Raw genomic sequence first — 13,402 nt, 5'->3', positions numbered from 1 at the left:
CTTCTTTTTCTAACTTGGATTATAACTTATAATAATAAAAATGATGTTATCTCAATTTCAGACACATTTTTAAATGAGGAACTCAGAAGTCCCTGAATGAATTTTTATTTTTTATTCAGGATCAGCACATCAGCGTTATTAAAGTCAGTTTATTCTTTATTGTCTTGCCTCCTGTGTCATCCTTGTTACCCACCTGGTCTCCTTCATTCCTTATGTGTGCAGCAGCTCCCTGGCACACATGTCTCAACACTTATGGGCCAGTTCATTCTGAACAGGCAGATTTCTAATGCCCCTCCTAGAGAGCAGGAAAGCACTGAGAGGCTAAACATAAAACTACTGGATGGATAATCTAACTGTACTGTGAGTCATCCAACCCTATCAAGTCCCACCTGTGTTCACAGCTCAGATCTCATAGAACTGTCTGTGACACTTATTGAAACACAAGTGCAGCGCTTAGAACACATATACAAATAGAACTAATCCACTCTTCTATTAAACTGTGAATTTAGTGTTTGATTGAATCCCTCTCTGGAAACAGGCAGCAGTGCCCTGCCAAGCTGCACACACTGCCATCACTCACACTGACCACAAGAGGGAGCCAGAGCACTACTGCTGCCCCATACTGTAACACAGTAATAAAACAATTGAAATAGGCAGCAGCAGTGAGCTCCCAAGTCAGTCCAGTTCTTCCGTTGTTAACACAAGGCTCCTCACACCCAGTAATCTAAACACTCCAGTGTGGTCTGTGTCTGGAGGAAGGAGCTGCTCACTGTGGTGTAGTTTACATGTATGTGTCACGGGTAGGGTGTCCACGGTAACCTGTATGATACCAAGAGATTTTGTCGACTACGCCACCTTGGGTTTGGGAAGGACAAGGACCTTTGTGGCCGAGAGGAAAAGGACCTTTTTGCCCCACGCGGCTTGGCAATTTTGAGTGAGTATTTAGGGTGCTGGCCTAAATCTTCTATGACGCTGGTTTGTGGACTGACCACGACCTGCGTTCGGTTACCTGCTGGTGTGCCCTGAGGGCGATGCCTTAGGTCACCCAGTGGAGCTGTGGGGACTGGGACTGTTCGTGTGACAGTCCGAGTCTGGGGAGCTCGCCAGCGGCTCGACCTACCCCATGCAGAGGCAAGGGGAGGGAGCAATGCAGCCACCTGACTGGATGCCTCGCGTTCCTGGTGAGATCTTTGCAAAATCTCCTCCACTGCTGTCCCAAACGTATGACCTGGGGATATCGGCGCATCAAGCAGCGCAGCCTTATCCGCATCAGGTACCCTGGCTTGAGACAGCCATAGCTGCCTACGAGCCACCACTAAGCTAGCCAGGCTCCAGCCAAGGGCTTGCCCTTGGAGACCGGAGACTTGCAGCAGTGTGCTGGACAGGAGGCGCAGCTCCGTGGCCACAGGCCCGGGGAGTGGGGCTTCACGCAATACACCATCTAAATACGTGGTCAGCACACTAGCTGTATTAGCCAAGCGAGTTGCCTGCGCTTCTGCTGCGTAGGCTCGCTTCAAATGTGTCTCCGTCACCCTGCATTGGGGGTTCGGGCACGCCGGGTCTTTAATAAGACCACCCACTGGCGGGGCCTTAACCAAGGCTGCAATGGTGGAGTCTACCAGGAGGCGAGCGATGCGGCCTGCTTCAGCACACTGAGTCCCGCGGCCGGGTGGTCCCAGGAGGAGTGTGCCTGCTCCAAAAAATCTGGGAAGGCCGGGAACCTCTGGGGGCGGGGAGCCAGCACCTGCGTCCGGAAAACGGACCAGCATGGTTCTGATGCTGGCGTCCAGGGGAGCTGCAGGAAAGCTGCAGCACGTCCCACGAGTGCCGAAATGGAGCTGGACAGCGGGGTGGTACTGGCTTCTGAGACACTCTCAGAACCAGGCTCTTCTTCGGCAAGGGTCTCACCCACTTGCATCTCCGAGGAGAAAGAAGCCCCGTCACCTGAGGCCGCTATAGACAGCGTGTCCTCCTGTACCAGCTGAGACGACCCTGCCCACCCCTCCTGCACTCCAAAGGAAGAGGGGGGGGGTATGGCGACTGGGGCTGCGGGACCTGGACAGGGGAAGAGCTCCAGGACCTGGGTCATCTTGGCCTTGAGATCCATAATGTCCTTACAGGGATGAGACCCCGACATAGGCCTGGCCTTGTGCATTAGCACTGAGGCACTGCTTGCACTGCGACGAACACTGGCAAGTGTTAGCATAGTGTATACAACCACTATTGTTGCAGCAAGGGTATTAACCTTGTGCACCTTGTGCCGAGTACCCTGTTTACACTGGGTACTGCGCAGCACTGTGAGCTATATGCTAGGTTGACCTGTGCCTACACAATTAGCGCAACGTGCACCACATGCACTGCTTGCACTGTGCATCCCAGGCACCGTATCTACGTGAACTGTGTACCGTGTGTAATCACACTAGAGTGGTAGAGGTATCAGCACGCGTGCACATGTGTTCTGTGTGATCCGAGCACTGCACACTCCGAGTACTGAGGGCACTAAGTGCACCGCGTATCGTGCAGCATTGTTGTGCACTACCACTGAGGCGCTGGGCACCGTGTGTCGCTTATATTAAGCACCTGTGCCCCGAGATAATAACATCACGGGCTATGCGTGCGCCGCGGTACCGCAGCACCAGGGAGGACGCTACGCAATGTGCCGACCCTAACCGCGTGGTCAACACACACACCTGGTCAGCGCAGAGCGTGTACCGGGGGGGACGCAGGGCCGAAGCCGCGGTTGGCGAGTATAAGCAGACAATAAACACGGTGAAAAATAGTACACTGTTTGTTTCTAGGGAGAGCCACACCATTACAAATGTATTTTAATACTACAAGGGATGTTATTGGATTTATATCTACAGGTCACCTGACATTGCACAAGTAAGCTTCCAGTGTTGTTGCTAATGATTATTACACAGGTGGAGTTTGTACAAAAAACATATTGCTGCACTTGAAAAAGTTTGAGTTGTGTAAATCACGTGTTTAAATGAAACTGCTTTGAGAATAAGCAGGCTATCCTGCTGCATTCGCTTGTCTGCTCATTGTATTTGACACATTGAAACTTGTATTCTGCGTTGACCGTTTCCTTCAAAACCGTTCTCACAATACAGTATCAGATAACAAAAAGACATTCCTCAGACACTTTGCTAAGACTGCAAGTCTCCTGGCTTGGTTTCTAAGCATGTTTGCAGTAGAGAAATGGATGTTTGCATTAGAACAATGCAAAGGCAGAATGGTGGTCATGATGGTGATTGACAGGGAGGTAGAAGTGGATGCAATGCTCCAGTGTGAGGCTACAGGAGGTGAGAAAGCCTAGCAGCACTGAGACTTGTTTTGTACAGGACGTAGAATAAAAAGATGTTCATATGAAAATGCCTTTTCCTTCACTTTGTTCATAGGAACACAAACACAGCGTTAACCGATAATTGCAATGTAGAATAACAGGAATGGTATCAATGCCATCATGTACCTAAACCACCAAACTATTATACCGGCTCAACCCTATACGAAATAACTGAGGAACAGTAACTTTAAATCCCTGATCAAAGCAACTAACAAACCAAGCTGGTAAGTAAGAGATCTAATTGTATACAGTTTTGTTTCCCACAGATCCCAAAGAGAGCCACGCTATCCCTGAATCTGAAGCACAGGAAGGGCCAAAGATAGAAGCAGGAGTGCTGTGCAAGTCTAATGCAGGTTACAGAGCTGGCATGTGTTAAAGATGAAGAGGTCCCTCAACAGGAATGTGTTCCTATTAAAGAGGAATTCATAGAGCAGGAATGTGTCCCCATCGCAGAGGAACTTCCTCATGAAAATCATGTCTGTACACTTGAGGAGAACAACAAGCTGGGATCCAACCTGTGTGATGACTCTCCATCTGAATGTGAACTGGGATTTAGAGGTAATCCTACAAAACAAGCAGCATTGAGCTGCCTGTTCATCCTGGAGAACCTGGTACTGAACACCAGCAGGGTGCTTGAGATTCATATTTTAACCAAGGGGAGCTGCCCAACCACTATGTCAACAAGGACATCACTGTGCTTGCTTCTGAGGCACCTGCTAGATGTGCAGCCGCTGCCACGCCTCTTTAGAATGCTGTGAGATCAGCGGTGTCCAATCACGCTCCTGGAGGCCATTCCACTCCACATTGAACAGGTTCAGTTATATAAAGTGCTACTCCTGTGCCTGGATGGACACCCCTGTGTTAGATATTTGCCTTTCCTCATTCCTGGTAGGCTGTTTGCAGTTCTGCTCCCACAGCTTTACAGAGCTGCAGGGATCACATGTCCCATCACTGGGTGATGCCAAATCCAGTCGGGTTGCTCGGCGTCACCAGAAGAAACATTTCAGTAGAGAATTTCTGTGGAGAATGTATGCAGCAGGATCAACAACATGAGTCTTATTTTATTTATTACACTTTATGCAAATACAATATCATTTTTAAACGCTCATCTCACTGCAACTATCCCGAGGACTGTAATGTTTGCTCGCAATGCCACATTTCACTTTTGTGTGTCTCACAGTAAGCATTGCTGTGTTATTACTGTCACAGTACAGTAAGTATGTGTGTGGAGGTGTTCTGTACAGCAGACCAGCTCAACAGATAATTTCTATATTAATTATTAATTATCAAAAAACAAATTAAATATTAGATACATTGCAGTACTATCAAAATGCAGGTACTAAATAGGATTTTTCATGATGCTCTGTTAGCTTGATTTAAAGTAATCCATTTTAAACATTAAAAAAAAGCATGTTGTTTTTCATTTTCCACTTGGCTGACATGTTGACATCATTTTTGCTGTGACTGAAACTTGCGGGACACTTAACTGGTGAATGAATCCACCTCAGCTCAAGCAACCAATCACTGTACTGCTCATTCGCTTGTTTTCAGAACAGTGCATGTGGAAGAATTCTGTACAATAACCTTTGTCTCTCTTCTCTTTCTTTCTTTAGCTTCTAAAGTAGATGAAGGAGAACACGACTCCACTCTATCACCCCAGTGCAAAAACGCTTCTAGAGGCAAACCACAGTGCAAGAAACACAGAGAAACAACACCCCAAGAAGAAAATGTGAAGACATTGAGAACTCACTCAGTTACAATTCCTTCTTTACAAGACAGACACCCACTTACTGTGGAGAGTACAGAGACGGCACATTCTGTGTGTTTTAACAATTCTGAATCCCAGGGCAACTTGAAGACCTTACCTCATTCTATTAAAGGTGGGAAGAGTTCCTGTCAATTAGATGTTCCTGAAACTCACAAGGGAAATCCCTCAGGAGGGACTCCGTGTTCCTGGGCTGATTGTGGGAAGAGTTTCAATCATATATCACTGCTTAAAAGACACCAGCGCGTTCACACAGGAGAGAAACGTTATCACTGTGCTGTTTGTGGGAAGAGATTCAGTCCGTTCGGAAACCACACAAGACACCATATCATTCACACATATGTGTAATCCTATCCCTGCACTTAGTGTGAAGAAGTTAAGTCAGTTGCAGGCTCTTACAGGACTTGAGAACATTCTCAGAAATGCAGACACTTGGGGACACCTAAACAACAGGAGTGCATTCGACTAAATACAGAAATATTAACTGAAAACAAAAGAATAAACTTGCTTGATAAATAGGGTCACCCCTAATCACAATCTGTTCAGATCAAAAACTCACCAAAATCTGTGTTCATCATGTTGTTGAGCATTCTGATTGTGTTACATCACATTAGTATTATATTAAATAGATTGTTATTATGAGTGCAAGTTTCTCTTTTTTTCCTCCTGCATTGCTCAGCCTCTTTCAGTGTGTTGTGTGGAATCTTCCCTGATACCATGGTGAATCTGTGGTACCTCAAGACGCAGCACAGTATACCACAGTTATCATGCGGGCAGCTTGAAGTGGAAAATCAATACTGTTTCCAGCAGGGTGCGCCAGAGACCTTTTAGCACTTTAATGGGCTGCATACCATTGCTTCTTAACAAGGTGATTTCTGCTCCTGATGTGTTGAATACTCCCATCTCTCTCTGGGGGACTCTATTAAACAAACAGGCACAAGGAATTTAGAAATCACAGCTTTATTACATCAGCTTAGATTCTCTCGTGTACCAGTTCTCTGTGCATGGAAACAACATTTTCATGAGCCATCTCTGAAAACAACACAAGATCTTTACACATGACTAATTTATATAGCAATCCCCACCTTTCCCCTTCATTTGCATGACGTCTGATGAAAGCCGGGTTTTCTCAAGTAAAATAAACTGAGCGAATGGGAACCCGAAAAAGCATTTTGCACAAGACATTTTTATTAAGCAATTCCAGTGGTTTGCAGAAGTATTCACCCCCCTGCAAAGTTTTCACATTTTGTTGGCAGCTGAGCGTACTGCATGACGCTTTCAAATTAGACTTTACATGTAGAATCTACACAAACTACTCCACATTGATTAAGTTAAAGGTCACAAAATTAGTGAAATAGTTTTAGCCTGTATGTACTCAAAGTGGTTTAACTTGTAGATAATTACATTCAGGCATATAAAGACTTTCAAGCTGCAACTCACATAGTGAACCAACAAAGCAACCATGAAGACCAAGGAGCTTTCGAAACAAGTCAGGGATAAAGTGGTAGAGAGGCACAGAGAAGGGTTCAAGAACATTTCAAAGGCTCTGATTATCCCTCTCAGCACAGTGAAGGCCATCATTAAGAAGTGGAAGATGCATCATACCACCCAGACACTACCCAGATCAGGTCGCCCTCCCAAACTGAGCAGCTGGACAAGCAGGAATCTGGTTCGGGATGTCACTAAAGCCACCAATGACCTTGAGAGATCTGCAAAGTTCTGTGTCTAAGGTGGGAGTCAGCATTCACACATCAACAATAAGCCAGTCCCTACACAAAGCTGGCCTGTATGGATGGGTGGCAAGAAAGAAGCCATTACTCAAAAAGCAATTGAACTACTGGTGACACATTTGCTTTTTATATTTCCATATTTCAGCACATACATCAGTGATGTGATATCCATCAAAGTTCCTTTGAAATGCACAATCAGGTGTTCAGTGGGAGCAGTGGTCACGCTTCATTTGAAGTGCTGCTTGTTTAGTCTAGTAACTGTTAGCAACGAGCTCATTAAAACTATCAAACATTGTTCATTGTGTTCTTAATGGTTGGTTATTTAAAAAGTAACCTATTTATGTACTAATAATGTCATATTATTGGAATTGGGAGAGGTTTGTTTAAAGGAACTATTGAAGCTAGTACTGTAGTAATGTTTAGCAATGAGATCAGGTTTTGTTTTAGTACCGTATACTCACTAGGAATTGACGCATGCGCTTATACTTGAGTCTGTGCTGTTTTCTGTGCAGATGCAGTTACTCCTTTGTTTTCATATAGATGCTTATGCACCTGCATTTGAGTGTAATGCAAGGTGTGGAGGCTCACATGTTCATATATTGCATTACAAGTTAAACACCATATTTATTCTTTCTCTTTGAATTCCAAATGTTGTAAGACGGATAAGGGTGTCTGCTAAAAAAATAAATAAATAATAATCTTTTTAGCTTGTAATAATATAATAATAATATCTTTATTTTTATATAGCACCTTTCATAGTGGACCACCATCTCACAGTGCTTTAAAGAGGTAGGCTGTGAACTGTGCATTATATGCAGTCACTTACAATAGGGCATTGCTTTAATAATATAAGAAATGTTATGAACAAAATCAGGGAATTTAATGCATCAATACTTTTCTAGTAGCTGACTGATCCTGGCTTTCATCTAGTTGGCTTTTAAAGACATCCTGATGACTCTGCAGCAGCACCATTCTAGTGACCCATTTCAAACACTCCCAACTCTGTGAGAAGTGTCTCCTCTAATCCTTCTTTGTTCCAGGCTAAATAGATTCAGTTCCCTTGTCTGTTGATTGTCTGTTAACTCCACTGCAAGGGATGTTGCCCAGTCGGAGGAGCACGTCAACCCGAGCACTTTTTGACTCTGGGTGTAATAAATGTGTCAATTAGCAGACGCTGTTATCCAAAGCAACTACACAGACTAGGGAATGAACTATACACCAACAATTTCTGCTGCAGAGTCACTTCCAATAGGATCTCGGTTTTACATCTCATCCGAAGGACGGAGCACAAGGAGGTTAAGTAACTTACTGTGAGAAGATGTGTCTCCTAACCTCTGTCCTAAGTCTGTCTCCACTCAGTTTATAACTGTGTACTCTAGTCCTGGTCTCTCTGCTGTGCTTGAAAGAGTGACTACAGTTAACTCCAACTTTTTAAAAGCTTTTTAGTCTCCTCTAGTCTTTTTTTTGTTCCAGACTGAATTGATTTAGTTCCCTCAACTGTTCTCTCAGCATATTTAGGGTTGGTTGAGTGTACAAGGAAAACAACTGACTCTGGAGAGGAGTTACCAATCAATGCCAGCACACTGGAGATCCAGAATTCAGAACACAGAACCAGGGAGGACATTCGGCCCATCAGTGCAGCAGCTGATTGATCTCAAACCTGTTAAGTCGGGTCTTAAAGGATCCCAGCCCTAACAACATGACTTGGTAACCCATTCCATCCCCTCACCACACTCTGTGAGAAGGTGTCTCCTACCCTCTGTCCTATGGCTATCCACACTTAATTTCCAACAGTGCCCTCTGACCCTGGTGTCAGTGCTATGCTTGAGGTATTAGTTTGGGTTAACTTTGTCAACACCTTTCAAGTTTTTAAAGACTTCAGTCAAGTCCGCCTAATTGTTCTGTGTTCAAGCTAAACAAATTCAGTACCCTCTTCACAGCTCGTTCCTTTAAGCCCCGGGATTAGTCTTCACCTTTATGATTGCATCCCTGTTGCTGGTAGAAATGAGTCTATCACAACACCAAGGTCTTTCTCTCACACCCACTGTGTATTTCAGTCCTACTTTTTTCCTTCTAAAAAGAGACTTGGTAATACAATTGTGAAATGTTTCAATAAGAAACATGCACTCCACACCGTAGTACTGCAGTACTGTACTGTAGATATGAAATTCCAGAGAATGCTTCATTTTGCATGACTGATAACTAATCATTCTATTGCCTTTAATACTGTATATGGAGCCCCCTGTCTGCACCTGCTGATCCCAGCACTGATCCTGCTCTGTGTTAAGAGAACAATGGAGATAACTGACACTGTGTCAATAGATTTGGATCATAGGGTATAGAGGAAATAGTTTTCAAGTGAAGTATGGAAATTTGGAAGAGGAGGGCATCACACAGTATCACAGTGTAGAGAAAGAAAGGGTCCTTGATGAGGGTTTAGTGGTGAAGGAGTGCATTTGCCTGGGAGAGGGTATAAAACAGAGCAGGGTGGAGGGACCAGAGCAGCTGAAGAGTGGAAAAGCAGCATCAGCACCTTGTCAAGATGAAAGCCTGGACTACAAGAGCCATTCTCCTCTCGGTCCTGACAGCATGTCTTCTGTCAGGGGCTGGTAAGACTGCCTTTCTCCTGAGTAACATGGGGAGGGAGGGAGGGATTGCATTGATTGCCTTCAACCTAAAATAAATGGGGGAAGAGATGTCATTGACTGACTTTCATCAGAATAACAGAAGGGTAGGGAGATAGCAGACAGTCTTCCATGAGATAACATAGTGGAGAAGGCAGGCTTTTCCTCAATGCTGCATCATTGAATAATCAACTTACCATAAGAATATCCTTCTTTGTTCTTAATTTGTACATTGCCATTTAAAAGAATGATTCCACCCCCTCCATTTCCTCTGTGTGCAGATGCAAGGAGCCTCCTTGAGGACTCTGAAGAGCTGGGAGATGATGATTACCAGGCCAGCAAGAGAGAACTGGGTAAGATCCATTCTTCCAGAACTCAATCCTATATTCTCAACACAGAGGTTTGTCTACTTGTCTTGGGGATTGATTTGATGAGCCTGTACTCCACTAGAATAAGACACAGCATTTAAAGAACTTAAAAACTCCCATGTGTTGCATCAACCACCTCCCACCATGGGGACCCCTTATTAAGAGGCTGTTTCAGACCAGAAGGATTCCCTGGTACTGTAAAATGCAGCTGTGGCTTATCCACGTGAATAGCCTAATAAACTCATCTTTTCTTATCATTTATAAGAACTTATTAGAAATGAAACAGTCATAAACAGTAAATATTTAAATATATTGGGGGGGAAAAAAACAAATCAAGGTTTCCATTTGAAATTTCCCTTCGAATCTATCTTGCCTCCTGCTCATCTCTTCAATAAACCATTGCAGGGTGTGAATAAAATACACTGAGATTTTAAAATGTTCATTCCGTTTGATTTACCTTTTTCACCAAATATACAGATCCTTGAAACATATAGACCTGCTCTTTCATTTATTGTGCTAATATTTAAACCACTTTTTATACAGCAGATTTAATATAATAATTTATTTAAGAGATATTAAAAATGCAAACTGTTTACTGCAAGTTGATTTATTACAATTCCTTGCCTTATATAATATGTGGCACTTTAAAGTGGTTTATTTATATAATATTAATTCAACTATTCTACACTGTTGCAGTTATTAACAAAAGTGCAGAATTTTATGACCATAATTACATGTTTTCAATACAGATACAAAAATCTTAATAAAATTTTAAAAAATCCCAGTTTTCCTAATCGGTCCGTTTGCATTCTCCATTCCATGCTGTCATTCCTTTCATAGCACTGGATACAACACAGGACTGCTCTCATTAAAAATGTAACCACAGCCTGTGTTTACAGATCTCAGCAACACTTTGGAAGACTCAGAGGAGCAGGAAGGAGCACTGGAGAACAAGAGAGCGCTGGGTAAGGAAAGAAAGAAAGAAAGAAAGAAAGAAAGAAAGAGAGAAAGAAAGAGAGAAAGAAAGAGAGAAAGAAAGAAAGAAAGAAAGAGAAACAAAAAGAAAGAAAGAAAGAAAGAAAGAAAGAAAGAGAAACAAACAGAAAGAAAGAAAGAAAGAAAGAAAGAAAGAAAGAAAGTTTCTTATTTGCAGGATTTAAGTTAAGCAATGACAAAAAAGCACAGTCCTGCACAGACCACACAATTTGTTTAGAAACTCAACCTGACTAATCATCGCTAATCATGCATAACATCAAGGGCTACTGTATATCCAGAAATCTCCTGGTTAAACCTCACAGCTCTGCATTGCAATGTAATGGGGAACTCTCTGCCTCCCTGTGTTGAGTGTCCTATGAAGCTGTGCACTGCAGTCGAGGGAATCCTTCATTGCTTCAAGAAGCTCTCTTCTCCCTGTTCCAGAGGCAGAGGATTCAGGTGACAGTGATGCTGAACTGGACAGTGATGGACTCAAAGGAGAGCGGGAGTTGGGTGAGTCCTTTGAAAAGCACGTTTGGGTAGTGTGTGGGTACAACGTTAAACCTTCAAGAGGAACACATTGTGAATTACAGATGATAGACTTAAGACCAAACCCCAGTGAATCTGAGCACATTTAGCTGCTGTTTCTCTACTGGCACTAACACAAAGTACCCAGATCTGTTTCCTAATGTACGTCTAACTGTATAAACCTATTTCTGTTTTACCTGATAGGAGACAATATGATGGAGAAAAGAGCTGACAGTGAGTACAGATGGCCTATAGCTTCTTCTGTTGAGTGTGTTTCTGTCTGTCTGTCTGTCTGTCTGTCTGTCTGTCTGTTACACTGATGCGGAAGAGGAAATCACAAAGCTTGAGGGATATACACTTTGAAAATATTTCACCTGTTTGCATTTAACATGTGCATTTAAATGTGTTGATGCAGCACCTTTAATAAGACGTATTGTATTAATTGATCACCTTAAATGTCAGTAAGAAGGATCGCCCAACTGAGATATAATAACTTGACTAAAAGGTTGTCCTGTTCCCTTACCTTTTTATCAATCAATGTTTATTTTATATAGCGCCTTTCATAGTTCACCACAGTTGTTTTGTGCATAAGTCTGTGTGATTCTTTTCATATGTAATGCAGACTGAAATATCTTTCTGTTAGTAAGTGCCATCACCATCTAGTGCATAGCAGTGAATTGAAAGCAGAAGGAAGCGTGATCCAGTCACTGGCTCTTCTATAAAGACACTTTGACTGATCCAGCCTACATTATGTACATATATCTAAGACAGGCAACTAGAACTGAAGAGCAGCTCCTGAACTCAGGGGAAAACATTGTAACACACACTCTAACAAAATGAAATCTGAAGCTCCTTACTGTTCAGCAATCTTCTTTAATGTACATTGAAATCCTAATCCAAATTTGGAGAGTTCCTCAACATGGTCTGTGTTTAAATAGAAGGGATGCAACCTACTGTTTGTTTAATGATCTTCACGTGCTTTCTGTCTCCTGAAGTGGATTCTGAAGTGGTCCTGACACAGTCCATGGTAGTGAAGAAGGATGCCCTGTCCAAAAGATACTACAGAAGTAAGTGTGTGTCTCTCTGGAGCTGGCTCCTGGTTTGGGTGAACTGCATGGATTGTAGACTGAAGGTCAATTGATTGAAGACATTGAGAAACACTTCAGTATTACAACATATTCTACCATGGAGTGGTTTCATAGTTGTGGACAGACTGGAGGAAACACTTTGAAATGTGCCCCTTGGTGCTTTCATTAAGCCTGTAACAGCTATCAAAATCAACTGATATTCTCAGAGGAACAGAAAACATTCCAGTAAATGGAACTCAAACATGAATATAAAGTGAACTATCCAATAACCACTGTTTTTGTTTTTCTTTTTCTTTGGAACAGCTTACTGTTGTAAGTATTTTATTTTATTATGGTACATTAATATGTAGAAATGAATTGTATATATATTTTTAAATTGTATTTAATGGTGTATGTTTATTTCATTTCCAGATTATAGCATCTGTGCTCGTGGTAAGTGTGAATCTGATATTTTAATAAAAATGTGACTGTACACTACAATACAATACACATGTACTGTGCGCGTCACAAGAAATGAATACATGTTAACAATGGGGCCTCCTACAGCTGATGTTGAGAATATGGAATGGGGTATTATTGTATAATAGTATGAATGAGCTGCTCTTAATAAGAAATGACATCTTTATTTAATACATACTCACATAGTGAGGTGTTCTGTATCCTGTGGGAGGGGATATAAAGAAGGAGCCCTGTCTTTGGATTTTGCCAGTAATAGAAATGTACAAATAGAGACACTCCTTTGAAATATATAGCTCTCTAATACACTACTGAGGCCCCATTCTTGTATAAAGCAGCCACTGCAGTGACTTCAAATGGACTGAACTCAATATATCACTTTGATCTTTCACAGTAAGGTACAGATGCTACTATGGTAAGTAAATGGATTCTACTTTATTTTATGCAGCAATCAGTGGGTTTTATTTATTATTTTCAATCAGGGCATGAATTGTTTATCAGTGTAGCTTTGCTGAGAGGCTT

General features: G+C 42.6%; 1 long non-coding RNA gene across 2 annotated transcripts; it reads left to right on the top strand.

Annotated features, from left to right (window-relative positions):
• Positions 1 to 3,601: 3,601 nt before the first annotated feature.
• Positions 3,602 to 5,753, top strand: LOC131705340 (uncharacterized). 2 transcript variants are annotated; one of them, XR_009310312.1, is made up of 2 exons: positions 3,602 to 3,904; positions 4,960 to 5,753. It is a non-coding gene; the product is annotated as an uncharacterized LOC131705340 (long non-coding RNA). The 2 variants fall into 2 exon arrangements; XR_009310313.1 differs by having other exon boundaries at positions 3,602 to 4,234.
• Positions 5,754 to 13,402: the final 7,649 nt, after the last annotated feature.

The sequence above is a fragment of the Acipenser ruthenus genome, chromosome 35 (assembly GCF_902713425.1).
Source record: "Acipenser ruthenus chromosome 35, fAciRut3.2 maternal haplotype, whole genome shotgun sequence".
Lineage (NCBI taxonomy): Eukaryota > Metazoa > Chordata > Actinopteri > Acipenseriformes > Acipenseridae > Acipenser > Acipenser ruthenus.
The sequence above is the reverse complement of the archived record's forward strand: the minus strand, read 5'-3'. Positions and strand labels throughout refer to the sequence as shown.